Raw genomic sequence first — 15,925 nt, 5'->3', positions numbered from 1 at the left:
ATGGTCAGGTTGACCACGGAGCTGGGGCCATTGGCCCGTGGAAGGGGTCATCATACAGCTGTCCGTGGCCTTGAGGCTGCACCAGAAGTCGAGAAGGCTCTGAGCAAGAATTAGAGGTTGAGTCTTTCTTCTCTCCCCATACGTCCTGGACTGTGGGCCCCTCGATGTTAAGAGGGGGGTTGTGGTGCCCAGGGCTGGCATCAGGAGGCAGGACCGGCCTGCTGACTGTGTGCAGGTCCTGAGGGAGCCTGGCCATCAGAGCCCTCTGCACAGAGGGGCCACCTCTGGGCTGAACTGGGTCAAGTTGACCGAGGGCACAACAGCCATCTGGTTCCTCCAGCTCCTCCCAGCAGCCCTTGGTTGGGGCATGGAATGGTTTCCAGAAATTAGTGGTTCAAATATCTACATCAAATTGGGGTAAAGTATGAGAAATGATGGAGGTTTTAGGAGGAATTCATCCAACCTGAGCCAGCAAAGTCTCACTGAGCACCTACTATGTCCAGTCTTGGGGCTGGTGTAGGGGGTGTCAGGCACCCAGAGGTCCATGAGCCAGGTAGCCCCCAGGAACACTGGGCAGTGGGGCCTCACCATGGGAAGGATCAGTGCCTTGGTGTGGAGAGGAGCTGGGGGCAAGGAGAAGGGGCGGTGAGGCCAGGGGGCAGGAGTTGCTAGGGCCCACAGGGGAGCATGGGATGCCCGGGTCTGCAAGTGAGTGGGAGACAGGGTAGAGGGATGGGGGCTGGGAGAGGGGACCTCAGAGAAGGGAAGGGGCTCACCAGTCCAACCCTCACTGGTGTAGGACCAGGACCCCGGAGCCCATCCTCCCCAAGACCGCCCATCCCCTGCCAGGTTTCAGTGGAGACGCAGAAGCAGGGCTAGGGGCCATTTTCACCTTTTAAAAACCGCAGACATCCACACTGGGCACCGGAGCCAGATCCCTGGGAGAGACAGAGGCCCTGTGAATGCTTCGCCTGACGCCAGTCGGGGCTGCTCTTTTGTGTCTGCGGCTTCAACGGAAGGAGGCCGGATTAGGGGGCCGAGCTGAAAAGGCAAGAGAAGGACCAGAGGCGAGGGCAGCCCTGGTCTTCTGACCTGCCCTCCTGGGCCCAGAGAGCTTGTGGGGGCAGTGGGGGGCCCTGCTGATGAGCAGAGCAGGGGTCATCTACTGGGCAGGTGTCAGGGCATCAGGGGTCAGCAGCAGCACTGGGACCCCTTACTGACCCCACCCCTGAGCCCTAACATTTAAGCCAAATTTGTTGTCTGGGAGGCTCCATGTCCCAGAGGAGGCCCTTTGACTACGGAGGTGGCACCATTGGCCACTAAGGGGCCCTGGATGCCTCCTGCACTACACAGACCCTCGCCCAGTGGGGTCCCAGGAAGAACTGTCCTTCCCCACCCCTCTTTCCTCCCCTGCCCAGGGCAGCCCCCCTCCCTGCCCCGCTCCAGGCCAGAGCTTTTGAAGTGGTTCCCCGCCCGCACTCCCCCCAGCCTGCTCTCCTCCCTCTAATCCTCTTGACATAGCTGCCCAAGGTGTCCAACTTCTGGAGCTCAGCTCCCCAACACTGAGCCTCTGAGACAGGGAAACTGAGGCCCAGAGAGGCCTGAGGGGCTGTGCAATACCCTCTGTGTCCTCAGGTCCAGCCCAGGCATTGGGGTGCATTTTGCTAAAAAAAAAGAAAGAGCCAGACTGGATGCCCTCTCTAGCCACCAAGCTGGGTTCCAGCTTTCATTCTGCCTCCGGACCCTTTAAGAGGCTCCAGGAGTCAGGAAACAGCTCTGCGGTGGGTGGGCAGTGGGGGAAAAGAGATGGTGGGGATGGGCCAGGGGTCACCCTTAACATGTACCTGCCTTAGCCAACTCCACACCCGAGTCCAGCCGTCACACTGAAGGCCCAGTCTGATGCCAGTCCAAGCCTTGACCCCAAACCCAGAGTGACCCTAATACCCACCCTAGGCTAAGCCCAGCCATGACCCCAGACTGAGCCTGGCATCCAATCGAACCCCAACTCCACTCTCAGACTGGACTCCAACCAGAAATACAGGCTGCCACCTGAGCCCAGCCCAGACTGAGCTTTGGGGGATTTAATCTCAAGCCCAAATTAAACCTTGATCTTGACCCTGACCCCAAAAGTGAACCTTGCACCTGGTCCCAAGGCAGAGGACTGGCATGGCATAAACAGCCCAGGAAAGAGTCCAGGGAGGCCAGGACGTGAGCCCCTCTGCTGCTGTGCTGGGCAGCAGGTCCCTCTGAATGGCTGGGATCACCCATGGAGAAGGTATGGAGAAGGGAGAGATAATACAGGACTCACAGGCATGGTGGCCTGCCCCGGGGGAGGCCCTGTTCCAGAAGGGACGATTCCCCCATACATTGAACCTTCCCCCAGGGGGAACAGACCATACCCGGGGCCAGCTGGATCAGGGCCACTCTTGACAGAGGGTGGCTATGCATTGGGGCTCCCAATATCTGGTCCTCATCTAATAACAGGATACACAAGGTTGGGGAGGAAGGAGTCCAAGTTCCCCGAGCTGGCTGGGTCCTGAGGGACCCCTTTCTCCCCACCATATGCCTCCCGGACTCTGAATGTGGGAATCAGGGCCCCAGGGAGGCCCGCCTGAGCCCCCTTCTGCCTCACCCCAGTCCCTGGCCATGCTCCTCGCCTCTCTGTGAGAACGTGCACTTGCAGCCGCCGGGAAAAGATCAGCACGAAGGAATGTGCTGTCCAGGCTCCAGCGGACAGGATGGGCCCGCCGGAGAGAGAGCAAGCGAGGAGAGGTCCGGGAGATGGGAGCTGGGAAGGAAAACAGAGATGTGCCAGGCAGCAGGCCAGGCAGTGCCGGGCCAGCCGTTGTTCCCAGAGCCACGGGTCAGGTGCACTGGGCCAGGGCCGAATCCCAGCCTCTGCTCAGCAGGGCCCCAGACTTCCTAGGCCTGCCTGCCTCCCTCTGTCCCCAGACCCCGAGCTCTGAGGCCCAGCCCAGCCAAGGAAAGAGACAGACTCGTCCTCTGTGCCCCCAACCAGCTTTATGGGCCTCTGTCTGTCTTTTGCTTCATCTCCCCTCTCAGGTCCACAGCCTCGCTCCATCCCCATCCAGACCTCTCTTGGGGAAGCTTCTGATTTCAATGGCTCAACAAGCTAGTCCACAAGTGGGCTTTGATAGCTGACTACGGCTCGACCTGTCCTCACTGTGGTCCCCAGGCTTATAGCATCAACATTACCTGGAGACTTGTTAGAAATACAAATGACTGGGCCCCACCCCAAATCTATGAAATCAACAGCCTGTTTTGTTTTTTTTTAATAAGTCCCATAGGCCTACACTGCCCACTCAAGCTTGAGCACCGCTGACTTCAGAGTGTGACCTTGCTTAAGTCCACAAATGTTGATAGAAATGATACGTAATCAGATGAATGAACAAGGGAGTGGAGTGAGTTTCAAGAGGCCGAGTCTTATCTCCAGGCTTGAGTAGAATGATTCCTTTCTGCCCAGCTGGTGTCCGAGAGAACTGCAGACTAGAAGAAGAGAGGACCGAGTGGCTGGACTCCCTCTGAGATGGAGCGGGCTCTGAAACAACATTACCTGCAGAAAGCCCATCCAGAGGCTCTGGGGCCTGGGACTTGGGAGATGCAAAGGGGAGCCAGAATTGACGGGAAGAAGGGGTCCAGCAGGTCCATGGGACTCGGCATCAGGAACCTAGGACCTGGAAACCAAGCAGGAGGGCAGAGCTGGGAACATCCAACGGCAGGCAAGAAGGTCCTCAGTATACAGCTGGGGTCCAAGTCTCTCATGCCAAGGAAGAATTGATAAGAGGGGCCCTGGGAGCAACGTTGAACCTCTGTTATTAGAACTAAGACACCAGGTTGGACACTGAACTTGGCTCCTTCTGAAATGCCCTAACTGAGGTCAGGTCCGGCCCCAGAGTTTGTGGCAGAGTTGAGCCTGCCCGTGGAGTCAAGGGACTCCAGCTGTCAGGAAGGGACAGGGAGATACTTGGTAAGAACCCGGTACCTTCTGATCCCTAGTAACTTGTCCCCAAATCTGGTCTTGGAGACGGATATCTGCTGAAGTTGGGATTGCCCTTTCCAGAACTTCACACCAACTGGATGAGTGAAATCTTCCCAGCTTCCCAACTGCCTGGGTCTTGCCCAAACTTGGTCACAGTTGACCGAATCATGACTCATATTTTCAGAATAAATTAGCGAGACAAACAAGGTATGTCCCTACCTCCTCCTTCTGTCCACCTGCCAGCTCTTCTCCATTCAGCACCAAGGAAGAGCAGGCGATTCATGTGACCAGATCACCACTTGCTTGATACCAGAGAACCTCCATGGCCAGCTTCCTCCAACGTTGACCACTTCCCACTCAACATGAAAACAGAAGCATCCTTAGCCACAGCCACCATCTCTGCTGGGTCCCTTCTCCAGGGGATCTTCCTGACCCAAGGATTGAACCTGGGTCTCCAGCGTGGCAGGCAGATTCCTTACTGTCTGAACCACCAGGGAAGACCAAGAAGCCCAGAGATATCCTCAAAATCTGCATGGCCAAGAGTATGTCCTGCTTGTCCTAGGAAAGATTTCATGGAGAAAAAAGGCACTAATATCAAATAAGCGTGGGAAACACTGCATACTGGTGTATGCGTGTACTCGCTTAGTCATGTCCGACTCTTTGTGACTTCATGGACTGCAGCCTGCCAGGCACCTCTGTTCATGGAACTTTCCAGGCAAGAATACTGGAATGGGTTGCCATTTCCTCCTCCAGGGGATCTTCCCAACCCAGGAATCAAACCACATCTCTTGCATCTCCTGCACTGACAGCTGAATTCTTTACCACTGAGCCACCTGGGAAGCCCCTTCTTAATAGATCAAAATAGACAAAGGTTCTGAGAAGTCCCATGAGAGAGAAGTCTGTCTGACTTGTCAAATCCAGAGTCTCTCCAGCTTATTGGGTCCAGAACCCTTTTTTCTCTCCCAAAAGAACATTCTGTGAAGCATCACTTGGGAACCACCCAAAATGCAAAGCGACATTTCCCACTGCTATCTTGACACAGAGGAACTTCTTTCTGGAATTCCTGGGAGGAAAAGCAGACGCTGAGGATGGGGAGAGGGGGGCCTTCTTATTAAAAGACCCCAAGACAGAGAGAGCAGGGACCCTGGGAGTCTGCAGGGGCAGGTGGTGTGGCACTGGGACCTTGGAGTGGCAGGAGGCTCTAGGGTCTCCCCCTCCAGCTACTAGCTGAACCCCCGCTTCCCCATCTGTAACTGGGGCATTTTTGAGATCTAAATAACATATTGCATGGGCATCCCTGTCTCCGCCTCCAGAAGGCCCCACCTCCAGAGCCACCGACCCCAGAAAAGAGGTCAAAGAACAGAAGCCGCAGGTGGAGGGGGCCAGCTTAGCTGAGAGGGGAGGTCGGCCATCAGCTGCATCAGAAGAGAAAACCACGGCTAATCTGGAAAAGCCAGCCTGCAAGGGAGTGACCGCATTGCCCAGCATCCTCTGGGGCAGGTACAGTCTCATCGTTTGGCTGGACAGGAATCAAAGACCAACCCACCTGCCTCCCTGTCCGGCCCAGCAGAGCCCCCCGCTCTGTCTCCTCCTTGTTCCTCTGTATCCTCCAGTGCCTGAGATGACCTCCCAACCCCCACCTGTGAGCTTCTGAGGCTCCTGTCTTCTTAGGGCCAGAGGCGAGGAAAATCCTGCTATAGCTCCCTCCCTCCCGCCTAGACTTTTGGCTGCCTTCTGAAGCTGGACAATACAGGGAAATGTTTGCACCCAAACAACTCCGCTGCTTCAGGAACTGCCTGACCCTGCCCAGGAAAGCGAAATTCTCCAGCTCCACCCTGCGGCCCCCTTGGTCTGGGGATCAGAAACCAGCAGAGAGGTTATTACCAGAGCAAAGGGGGTCACGGGCATCCCCAAGGTGGCCAGAGGAGAGTTCAGGGGTCACCTCCCTCTAAGGACTGGAGTTTTTTCCTTCCTGCCCAAATCAGAAAGGGAGCTCTGGGGTGGGATGGGGGCGGCAGGTGGGAGAGAGGCTGGAGGGGACAGGGGTATATGCATACATATAGCTGATTCACATGGTTGTCCAGCAGAAACTTACACAACCTTGTAAGTATACTCTAATAAAAAGAAAATAGAAAAAAATAAAGTCAAATAAAGAACAGAAAAAAGGAAAGGGACCTCTGTCCCCGACTGCAGGATACACAAAAGCCAGATTGTCAATATTTATCTGGACAGCCCAGGCTCTGGATTAATCTGGCCTAAAGATAATACAAATAGCACTTTGATGTGACTTGAGAAATGTATTAATTCATTCAACAAGCATGTGCTTATTGGGTTCTGGGCCAAGCCCCAGGCTGGGGACTGGGGATCTGGGGTAGATCACCCCCAACTCTGCCCTGGAGAGGCCCACCGTCTAGGAAGAGAGAGAGAGGGTGAGGCCCCCCAGAATGCAGTAAGATGGCAGGTGGGGGCCTGCTCTGTCCCAGCTGAAATTCCTCCTGAGAAAAGCCAGAATGGTGTCAGCTCAAATAAGGGCTCGAGGGATCGGCGAACGCGGGGGTGGGGAAGGGCTAGGGAGGGCCACAAGCACCCGTGGCCGTGGCCACCAGCTCAGGAAGCCAAGGGGTCAGGGCAGTGTGCGAAAACAGAGGTGGATGTCCGCCGCGTCTGATAAAAGACTGGAGGCACCTCCCCTCCAGAAAGCCCTTCCCATCCGGTCTGATTCTCCCCTTGCCCTGAGGTGCGGAACACCAGGTACCAGTCAACAAAACGTGCAGACAACAAGGAGATAAAGCAGACTGCAATCTCCTGTGTGGCTGGCGCAGACGCCTCTGCACGGGACACCGCCACGGGGTCACCCCTGCCGCGGGGGAGTAGGGGTTCCTGCCCACAGACCTGCAGGGGCTCATCAGTTTCCTGTTTCCAGCAGCCGGGGGTGGGGCAAAAAGGAGATGTCAGTGACCTCAGGCTCCCACCTACACACCCCCCAATCCCTCGTGGGGGGCCTGCCCTGCCATGCAGCCTGCCTTTGAGGGACGGAGGCACGAAGATGGAGGGGCCGGCCGCCTGCTGGGGGCAGCTCAGGTCAAGACAGCCAGTCAGCCTGTCGCAGCCCCTCACACCCACCTCCCCCTCGGGCCAGAGACTGTGTTTTTGCTTTCTTGGGAGGGGGGAGGGGTGCGGCTCAGAGCCCTGAGTGATGAGTTAAGTGACAATGAATTTGCGCCACATGGAGCCCTGGGCTTAAGGGGAAAGTGTTTTGGTGAAATGCAGCTGGGATTTCATCAGCCCCTACCCCCCAGACAGTACAAAAATAGTCCGGGCCAGGCCGGCTCTGACCCACAGGCCTGGCCCAATTTCACCGCCCCCTGTCCTGGAGAGAGGCTCCGAGTGGCCTCTTTCCCTGAATCTGGGTTTCGTAATCTCGCCTTGTTGTTTTGGTCGCTTGTTTGTGGACTGGCCTGGTTTGTCTTGTCTGGAGGATTTGCTCCCTCATAAATTCCCTGCCACTTGGCCCTGCAGAGAGAAGGAGGGGGTGAGGCAGGAAGACCCTCCCTCTCTGTTGGGGACCAGGCCCACATGGGCCAGAGACGGTCACAGCCGGGGGACTGATCACGGGGCGCCCTGTGACCTGGGGAGTATGGGTGGACTGGGGACCCTGGACACAAGGGTGAGAGGTTGGCTTCACTCCAGCAAGAACTGGAGGGGCCTCGTCAACCTCTCAAGCCCAACCCCATTCCTCGGAGGGGAAAACTGAGGCCAGAAGCAGGAAGCGAGTGAGCTGAAGTGCCAGAAGCTGTTAACAGCATCATCAGAGTTTACTCCACATACCCGGCACCAACCCCCCAAGAGTGTGGGTGGATTGCGAGTGTGGTCAAAGCCCTTCATCCCAAACCTCAGCTCAGAGAAAGGAAACAGAGGGAGCTGGGCCCCTGGGGGCAGAACAAGGAGGCGAGCAGGTCCCCCAGCACCCTGAGCATCCGTATCTCCTTCCCCCCAGATATGAATGGTGAGAGCCGCTCCTCCAGGGCTGGGAGCAGCTCCCAGGGGAGAGAGACGCAACTGCACTGAGGCCAGGGGCTATTGGGATAGGGGGCAAGACAGGGACACCCCAGGTGAGACGATGGAGACAGAGCCGCAGCATCACTCAGACCAGCCGCTGGGGGCGGCCGACCAGACAGAACAGAGTCGCAGATGGGACTGACTCCTGGACCAGGGCTGAACCCTGCCATCCTGGGGGTCAAGGTGAGGGCCCTGAGTGGTTGAGGCTACAGGGTCACAGCGGTCTGAGGCCACTTTGAGAACCAATCTCCTATCCTGAGCAGCCGAGGCTGAGACAGATCCAGTCCTGGGGACCAGGGTGGGCACAGAACACGTGGTCAGGGCATTGGAAACTTGACAAGCAGCGGCAGAAGGGCCCTGGTTTCTGGGATTCCCCTCGGGGTCCAGTGGCTAAGACATTGCTCTCCCAAAGCAGGAGGCCAGGGTTTGATCCCTGGTCAGGGAACTGGATCCCACATGCTGCAACTAAGGGTTTACATGCCTCACCTAAAAAGCTTGCATGTCTCAACTAAGACCTGACACAGTCAAATAAATTAAAGAAAAAAAAAAAGGGACCTGGGTTCAGGCTGACCTGGGCTTTCCCCCAAGTTAACATAAGGGATGCCAAGGGCAGCATCCCAGGGTTTGGCGAGGAGGGGCCAGGAGGGGATACTGGAAGTCCACCTTGTGAGCAGGGGAAAGCTGGATCGGCCAGGGGTCCAGCAGCCTGAGCCCACCTCCCTTTCTTCCCACGTGCTCAGCCTGTCCAGAGGCAGAGGAGCTGCCGTCCGGGCTCAACCAGCAGCTTGCTCCTCAGACCACAGGATGGGACTCGCATGGGTCCTTCCTTCCTTCCTCGCTCTCCCCACGCAGAGTCTGGCCAGAACACCTCAAACGCACACAGGAAGCATGGTCTGGGCACGCCGACCCCCACCGCTGCCCCTTGCCCCGTGGACCCGGGGACCCAGCGTGTCCAAACTCCCTGCCGCGTCCCAGCTTCTCTCCCCTACCCTGCACCTCCAGAGGGTTTCCGCTCCTTTCTCTCCCATTGTTTTCCTTCTTGGCCCTCAGTCAGAATCCAAAGGCCAGGCTAAGGCCCACTGAGGCCAGCCCAGCTAGGGAATGGGGGGCATCGGGCTGGGGCTCTGGGATGCCTGGCCCAACCCCAGGAGTCTGGGGGCTTGGGGGAGGTGTGTTCCCAGCCCTCTTGGTAGGGGTGGGAATCAGGAGCTTAGTGAGGGCTAGGGGGTCAGACAGGCCTGATTTGAATCGCTTGTCAGTTGTGTGGAGAAGGGATTTGCCTTCTCTGAGCCTCAGTTTCTCCGTCTGTAAAATGGGAGTGAGGCTAACAGCCTGCTGCCACAGTTGTGGCTATTAAGTGAAGTATGACATTACGGTCCGTGTCCTCACAGCAGTACCTGGAACAAAGGAAGTACCCAGTGAGGACAGCTGCCGTGTCCATGCCCAAGAGTGGCAAAGGGCTCCAGGTGGGAGAGGTTGTTAGAAAGTATCAATGGAACAAGGCAGGTCAGTCTGGGCTGTCCAGCGATGACACCCCTGGCTCCAGAAAATCCTTTCCTCCTTTCTGCTTTTTCCTCTGGCGGGTCAGATGGTGGCGGAGGCGGACTGACAGAAAACCCTCCCCTCACACACAGATACACAGCCATGGAGACCCTCAGCCCACAGCCCTGGAAGCTCTGGGTGACCCTCCAGACAGCGGCCCCACCTCGGGAGCAGGGGTGCCCCGAGGATGCTGGTCACAGAGCAGCTCAGCTCAGGGCTGACCCTCACAGCCCCAGCAGCCTGAGATTCCCGCCTTCCAGAAGAATCAGGGGAACTGGCTCCCACCCTAGAAAAGCCTGTCTCTGGGTCTGGAAGGCTCAAGGCAGGGGACCACCCTTGCATGCCTGACACCTCATCTGAAGGCCTGGGGGGCAGTTCTAGGGAACAGGCCCCTGTAAATCAGCTGGTCTGCTTCTCCTGGGCTGCAGCCCTTCTCAAGGCCTCAGAGACCCCAAGGCTCCACCCTCCTCCCCAGTTCTTCTCTACGTCTGCTCTCTGTCTCCTCCACCCATCCCACTTGCAGAGCGGCAGTGAAAGCCGGGAAGGATACAGACTTGGGAGGCAAACCACCTGGCTTGAATCCCACCTCTGCCACCCAATGGCTGAGTGGACCTTAAGCCTCAGGCTCCACATCTGTAAAATGGATTAGTAATAACAACAGTACCTCATCCCAGGGAGGCTGGAATGAGTTAATACAAGGAAAGGCCTCAGGGCGGTATCTGGCCCAGGGTGAACATTCAATAAATGCTAACCCTCATTATTTTTTATTTGTGTCTCTGTCTTGCATGTTTGTTGATTCAAATTTTCCGTGGGTAAGGAGGTGCGGAAGAAGGCTTGAAGTTCTGTGGTCTAAACTGCCCGTTGCTCCCAGGGCCTCCGAGCTGGAGGCTACGGCTATAAAGGATTCCTTTCAGTTGGGGCCAGTGATGCTCTGATAAAGCTTGACCACAGGATGCAGAATCGGCGGGCTGTGGGCTCACACCCCAGGCCTCAAAGGCTAGTCCAGCACCAGAGCTGAGGCCATTCGGGGTGGGGAGGCAGCAAAGCCCTCAGTCCTAGGGCACAGGCTGCCAACACTTCTCTGCTTTCCCAGCGCCTCTCTCCCCTGCTTCCCCGCCACCGCCTTCCATGCCGAATATCTGGCCTCCACCCACGGCTGTTTGTGCCTCGTGTCATAGGCGGCTGAGCCTCAGAACCCTAGATGTCTGGAGTTACAGGGCTGGAGTATAGTGATGGAAAACTATCTTAACACAGCTTTTGAACTCTTGGTGAGAACAGCCTCTGCCATCTTCCTGATGGTAAGCAGCCCTGCCAGCTTGGATCCCCTCCTGTGATGGGGAGCTCACCACCACAATCCCGGGAGAATCCCATCTGCTTTCATTCCTTAGGGTCCTACATGCCCAGTGAGGTCAGAAGGGCCATGCCCCACACTGAGGAGGAACAATCCAGGCCACCGCTGGGCAGTTCCCACGGCTGGAAGGTTTCCTCCAGCCCAGACCTGTCTTCCTCCCCTCATGGCTCCATGCCACATCTCTGCCCCAGGAGCCCCTCACCCCGAGGTGGTCTTTCCTGCAGACTAGGGCCAGTGCCCTCCAGCCACCTGCTTTGCCAGGCTCTCTTCTCTGAATCGGGGGCCTCTGGGAGACATCTAAGCCCATCCTGCCAAGCACAGGTACTGGTAAGAGACTGGGTTAGAAAGGAAGTGACAGGTGGGTACATCGTGTGAGGTGTGCTCCGTGACAGGCACCCAGTGAAGTCCCACCATCAGCTCGTGGGTGGCTCACCCTGCAGCGCCCTAGGCTCCCCGGGAGGGGCTGGGCAGGCAGGCGAGCCGGGGGCGGGGGGGGGGGGGGGGGGGAAGGGGGAGGGCGGAGACTCTTTCAAGCGATGCCAAAAGCCTGCTGGCTGTGCTGGTGCAGAGTGGCAGCTGTCACCACTCCCAGCGGGGGATGTGTGTCTACATTATGTCACAATTCAGCTATTCCCCAGGAGAAGCCCTGGGAGCTGTGACTTCCAGAAAAGAAGAGGTGTGGGGGGGGGGCTCTGCACACAGGAATCCTACCTCAGGGCAGGCCCCCCAGGGAGGACTGACTCCAGACCCCGCCCGGCGTGGGGCGAGGAGACGGCCACGGGGATCAGAGCCTCCAGACGTGCAGCCTGCAGACGGGCCAGAGCGGCCGCCAGGGCCCAGATGGGCTGCGTTACCCTGGGAGCAGGCTCCTCAGGGCCCAGATGCTCCGTGTTGAGCCGGCGAGCTGGCTTTGGGCTCCAGATGTGGGCCTGGGGTGGGGAGGGGGGATGGGTCACAGCTCCAGATGTGTGCCGTCTGAGCAAGGGATGACTGTGGGACTCAGTGGCAGCACCCCGGGGGCCCAGGGGCCTAGAGCTTCGAGGGCTGGGCCAAGGGGCCTCTCTGTTTGCATCCTCTCCAGCCCACCCACCACTCCAGCCCTTGGGCCTCAGGGGATTCAGGGTTCACAGAACTCTGACCCAGCAACTACCAAGCCAAGAGGCTTCCGCCTCATTTCCTGAGCAAGGACAGAGCCCAGGGACCTGCCCAGGGTCATGCAAGCCACGGACAGGCGGGACCCCAGCAGGAACAAAGGGTCTCGAGTCCCTCCAACCACAGGCAGCTGGGGGTGGGGCGGGGTGGCACGGTTTCCGGGACTGGAGGCCAGCCTCTCCCCAGACGCTGTCAGCCACACACTGGGCTGACCTGGGCTGACCTGGGCATCCCTGGGGGAGCAGTAGGAGGCGGCGCAGCCCTGACCTTCAAGGTGGGGTCCGCGGGGTGGACGGACACACGGTCCAGGCCCAGGAGACTCAGAGGACGCAGCCCCCCAGCCTCCTCCTGACGCAGACGGGGCTGCTCCATGGGGCGGTGGCAGGGTTGGGGTTCAGCTCGGCAAAGGACCCCGGCCGACCCAAGGCATTCAGCCACAAAGCTGAAAGAGGTGCTCCTACTCCCTGAGCACCAGCATATGCAAGCCGTGTGCAGGCCCCTTACCAGCCAGGGCGGTTCCCCACAGCTCCGGTGTGGAGTGCGGGCTCCCCATCTCAGAGACGGCCGGTCCCAGAGGCGCCCAGGCTGGGCCAGGCAGGGCCGGAGGGGCACGGGGACCAGCCCCTGGCCGGGCCTGCCAGGCTCTGCGGGCTGGGGGCTCAAGACGGTGTCTGGGGACAGCCTTCCTCAGGAAGACTTGGGTCGGAGGGGGCCTCCCTAGACCTGAGCCTCCTGTCGCTACACAGAACTTCTGCCCGGATGGTGGGACCGCCTCAGGAAGCACAGACCCCTGCCGCAGCCCCTCCTCGATGTCCAGAGCCGCCCCCTCCCCACCCCTTCCCGTAGACCCTGCAAGTGGGCTGAGAGGGCAAGGATGGAGGCCAATGGTGGGCCCTGGGAAAGCGCCTCTAAGCTTCAGCCCTCACGTCTGCACAGGGGCCCTGGCTCTGGGCTCTAAACCAGGAGGGCCTGGCGGCCCCGGTGGGTAGAGGTCAGAGGTCAGACCTACCTCCCGCAGTGGCTTCTGGGAATCTCAGCCTAGAGGCGGCCTCTGGGCCCGAGCGGAGGAGAGCGGGGTGGGCACAGCGGCCCTGGGGGGCTGTTGGTCACCCCGCAGATGCCTTCTTACCCTGCCCTGGTGAGGCAGCCCAGAGAGGGTCAGCGGGGATGCGGGCGGAGCGGGAGCCGGCAGAGGCGAGAGGCGCTAACGGGTTATGTCAGGCGAGCGCTCGGGGGAGGGGACCGCCCCTCTCCGCTCCCGCAGCCCCACCTGGGGCCCATGGCCAAGAGTCGGGGCCTGGGGAGAGATGCTGGCCTGATTCTGCTTGACACCGGAAGGCCGGGGAGGGGGCTACCTGCCCTGAGCCTGGAAGCCGTTTAGCCACGGTAGCCCGGAAGGCAAGGCCCGGGTGAGCCTCCACTCCGTCAGGCCTCCGTTGGGTGGCCAACAGGGGGACACCCCCTTGGGCGGCAGGGTCTGTCCAAGCCTACAGGTAGCTCTGCTTGCTGAGAAGCAGAGTCCTGGGATGACCCCCAAGCCTCAGGAGGGGCCCGCTAGCATCCATCACTTCCTCCTCTGGCCAGAGCCCTACCCCGGGGCTCCAGGATCCCATCCCCAACTCAGGGGGCCCTGATTTCTCATATTCTCACTGTTCTGCCTGGGGTCTGCCCAGCACCAACACTCCCCACCATCCTCGGAGACGCACCTTGACAGCCCCCAACATCACTCTCCCTTCTGGGGACAAGGAGAAGACTGAAAAGGGCCCTGACTCCCAGGGCAGTGGGCTCAGGGAGTGACTAGGAGCCCAAGGACCTAGATGGGTGCTCCGTGCAAGGGTCGGGGGTGGGGGTGGGGGGTCAGGGTCAACGAAAGGCCTGGGACTGAGGAAGGGGCCCCTCACAATCATGGCTGGGCCGCCAGGGCCCTGTGTGTCTTGGCTGAGCGGGACCCCTGGGCCGCCAGGTATGTAACAATTCCAGCCATTTCCTGCCCTATTAATGAGAAAGGGGCTGATATAAATACACGCTCAGCATAAATAAATACAGGCCAGGCCTGGGACTGCATAGCAGACAGATTGCGTGGAGCCGCTGGCCAGCCCTGCAGCCAACTCCCCCCACCCTGTTCGCACCCCCCACCACCACCGCCCCCCAACTTGTTTTCCCTCCTGCAGGCCAGGGCCCCTCCACACTCTCAGGCCTGAGATAGACAGACCCACCCGCCCGCCCGCCCTCCAGACCTCAGAACAAGGCCCCCCGTGGCACTGGGAAGACCTCAGAGCAAGACCCCCCGTGATGCTGGGAAGGCCGCAGGCCCGAGAGAGAGAGATCGGGGTTTCCCAGCACCGCCTCGCCAGGCCTGGTGGGGTACTGTGTGTGCACAGACCCCGTGCAGCCCTGTGAGGCCCAAGGCTATGGTTGTACCTGTTCACAGGTGAGGAGACTGAGGCTCATGGGGTCAAGGAACTTGCCCAAGGTCACGCAGAGGGGAGGGGGTCGGTCCAGGGTTCAAACTGCAGCCTGTCTGACCCCAGGGCCTCTGATCTTCTCACCGCCTGTGAGGAAAAGCCACGGGCAGGTTCATGCCTTTCTCCTCTTTGTCCCAAGCCACAGCCCCGGGTCACCAGGGCCCCTGGAAGGCCCAGGAGCCACTTACATTTGTGGAGCCAGATCTCAGCTCATGTAAGGATCTATGGCTCAACAGGTAAAGAATCCGCCTGCAGCGCAGGAGACACAGGTTTGATCCCTGGGTTGGGAAGATCCCCTGGAGAAGGAAATGGCAACCCACTCCAGTATCCTTGCCTGGAAAATCTAATGGACAGAGGAACCTGGTGGATTGCAGTCCATGGGGTCGCAAAGAGTCGGGTACGACTGAGCGACTAACACACACACATATGGGGCTTGTGGGATGTTAGTTCCCTGACCAGGGATTGAACCCAGGGCCCTAGCAGTGAAAGCATAGAGCCTTAACCACTGGACCACCAGGGAATTATCAACATCTCTGTACTTGTGGTAATTAAAAAAAAAAATTTATTGCCCATGGGCCCCACTACTGGTCCCAGCCTCCAGCCCATTCCCAGCTCTATCCTGGCTCCAGTCCTCTCTCTCCAGGTGGCACAGGTACTTGCCACCTCCCCTGCCTTCTTGGCCTTTGAGGCCCCTTTCCACCTGCTCCCTCCCTCCCAGCACCCCAGGCCCATGGCCAGAGCCCTATCAAGTGCCATCTTGGTCCCTGGCCGCTCCCCAGGCGAGCTCTGGGGCCTCCTCCCTGTCCCCCAGCCCCCACCTTCAGCAGGGGGCCGAGCTCACACACCTCTGCGCTCAGCTTTCCCTGCGTGCTGGGTGGGAGTTCCAGAATCCCAGCTGTGTTGACCCCCCGACAGGTGTTCTGCCTGGTTGGCCAGCAGGGAGCCCTTCCGAGTCATCGGGCCAGGGGCAGGCCCTGAGACTCAGAAGCAGGGCCTAGAAGTTCACCCCACATCCACCCCCCGGCCATCTGCAGGTTTCTCTATGAGAGGCAGGGCAGGAATCTGGCCCTAACTTCTCTAGGAGCCAGAATGGAGGAGTAGAATGTAGAGCAGAGCTCTCTGGAATGTCTTCCCACACTCATCGCCCCCAGGCTTGGGAATGAGTAAGGAGCGATCACTAACTCCCAAGAAACCACCTCTCTGCTCCTCTCACAGAAGCACTGCCCTAAGGGTGACGAACGGGGGATCTGACCCACTGTGGCCTGAGCACGCCTCGACAGCATCCCCACCCCTTGAGCAGGACCTGGGCAGCTGGGGTCAAGGGCTGAGATACTGGATGTTTCCCTCTCCCTGGAG

This window comes from Capricornis sumatraensis, chromosome 3 (assembly GCF_032405125.1).
Source record: "Capricornis sumatraensis isolate serow.1 chromosome 3, serow.2, whole genome shotgun sequence".
Taxonomy (NCBI): domain Eukaryota; kingdom Metazoa; phylum Chordata; class Mammalia; order Artiodactyla; family Bovidae; genus Capricornis; species Capricornis sumatraensis.
The sequence above is the reverse complement of the archived record's forward strand: the minus strand, read 5'-3'. Positions refer to the sequence as shown.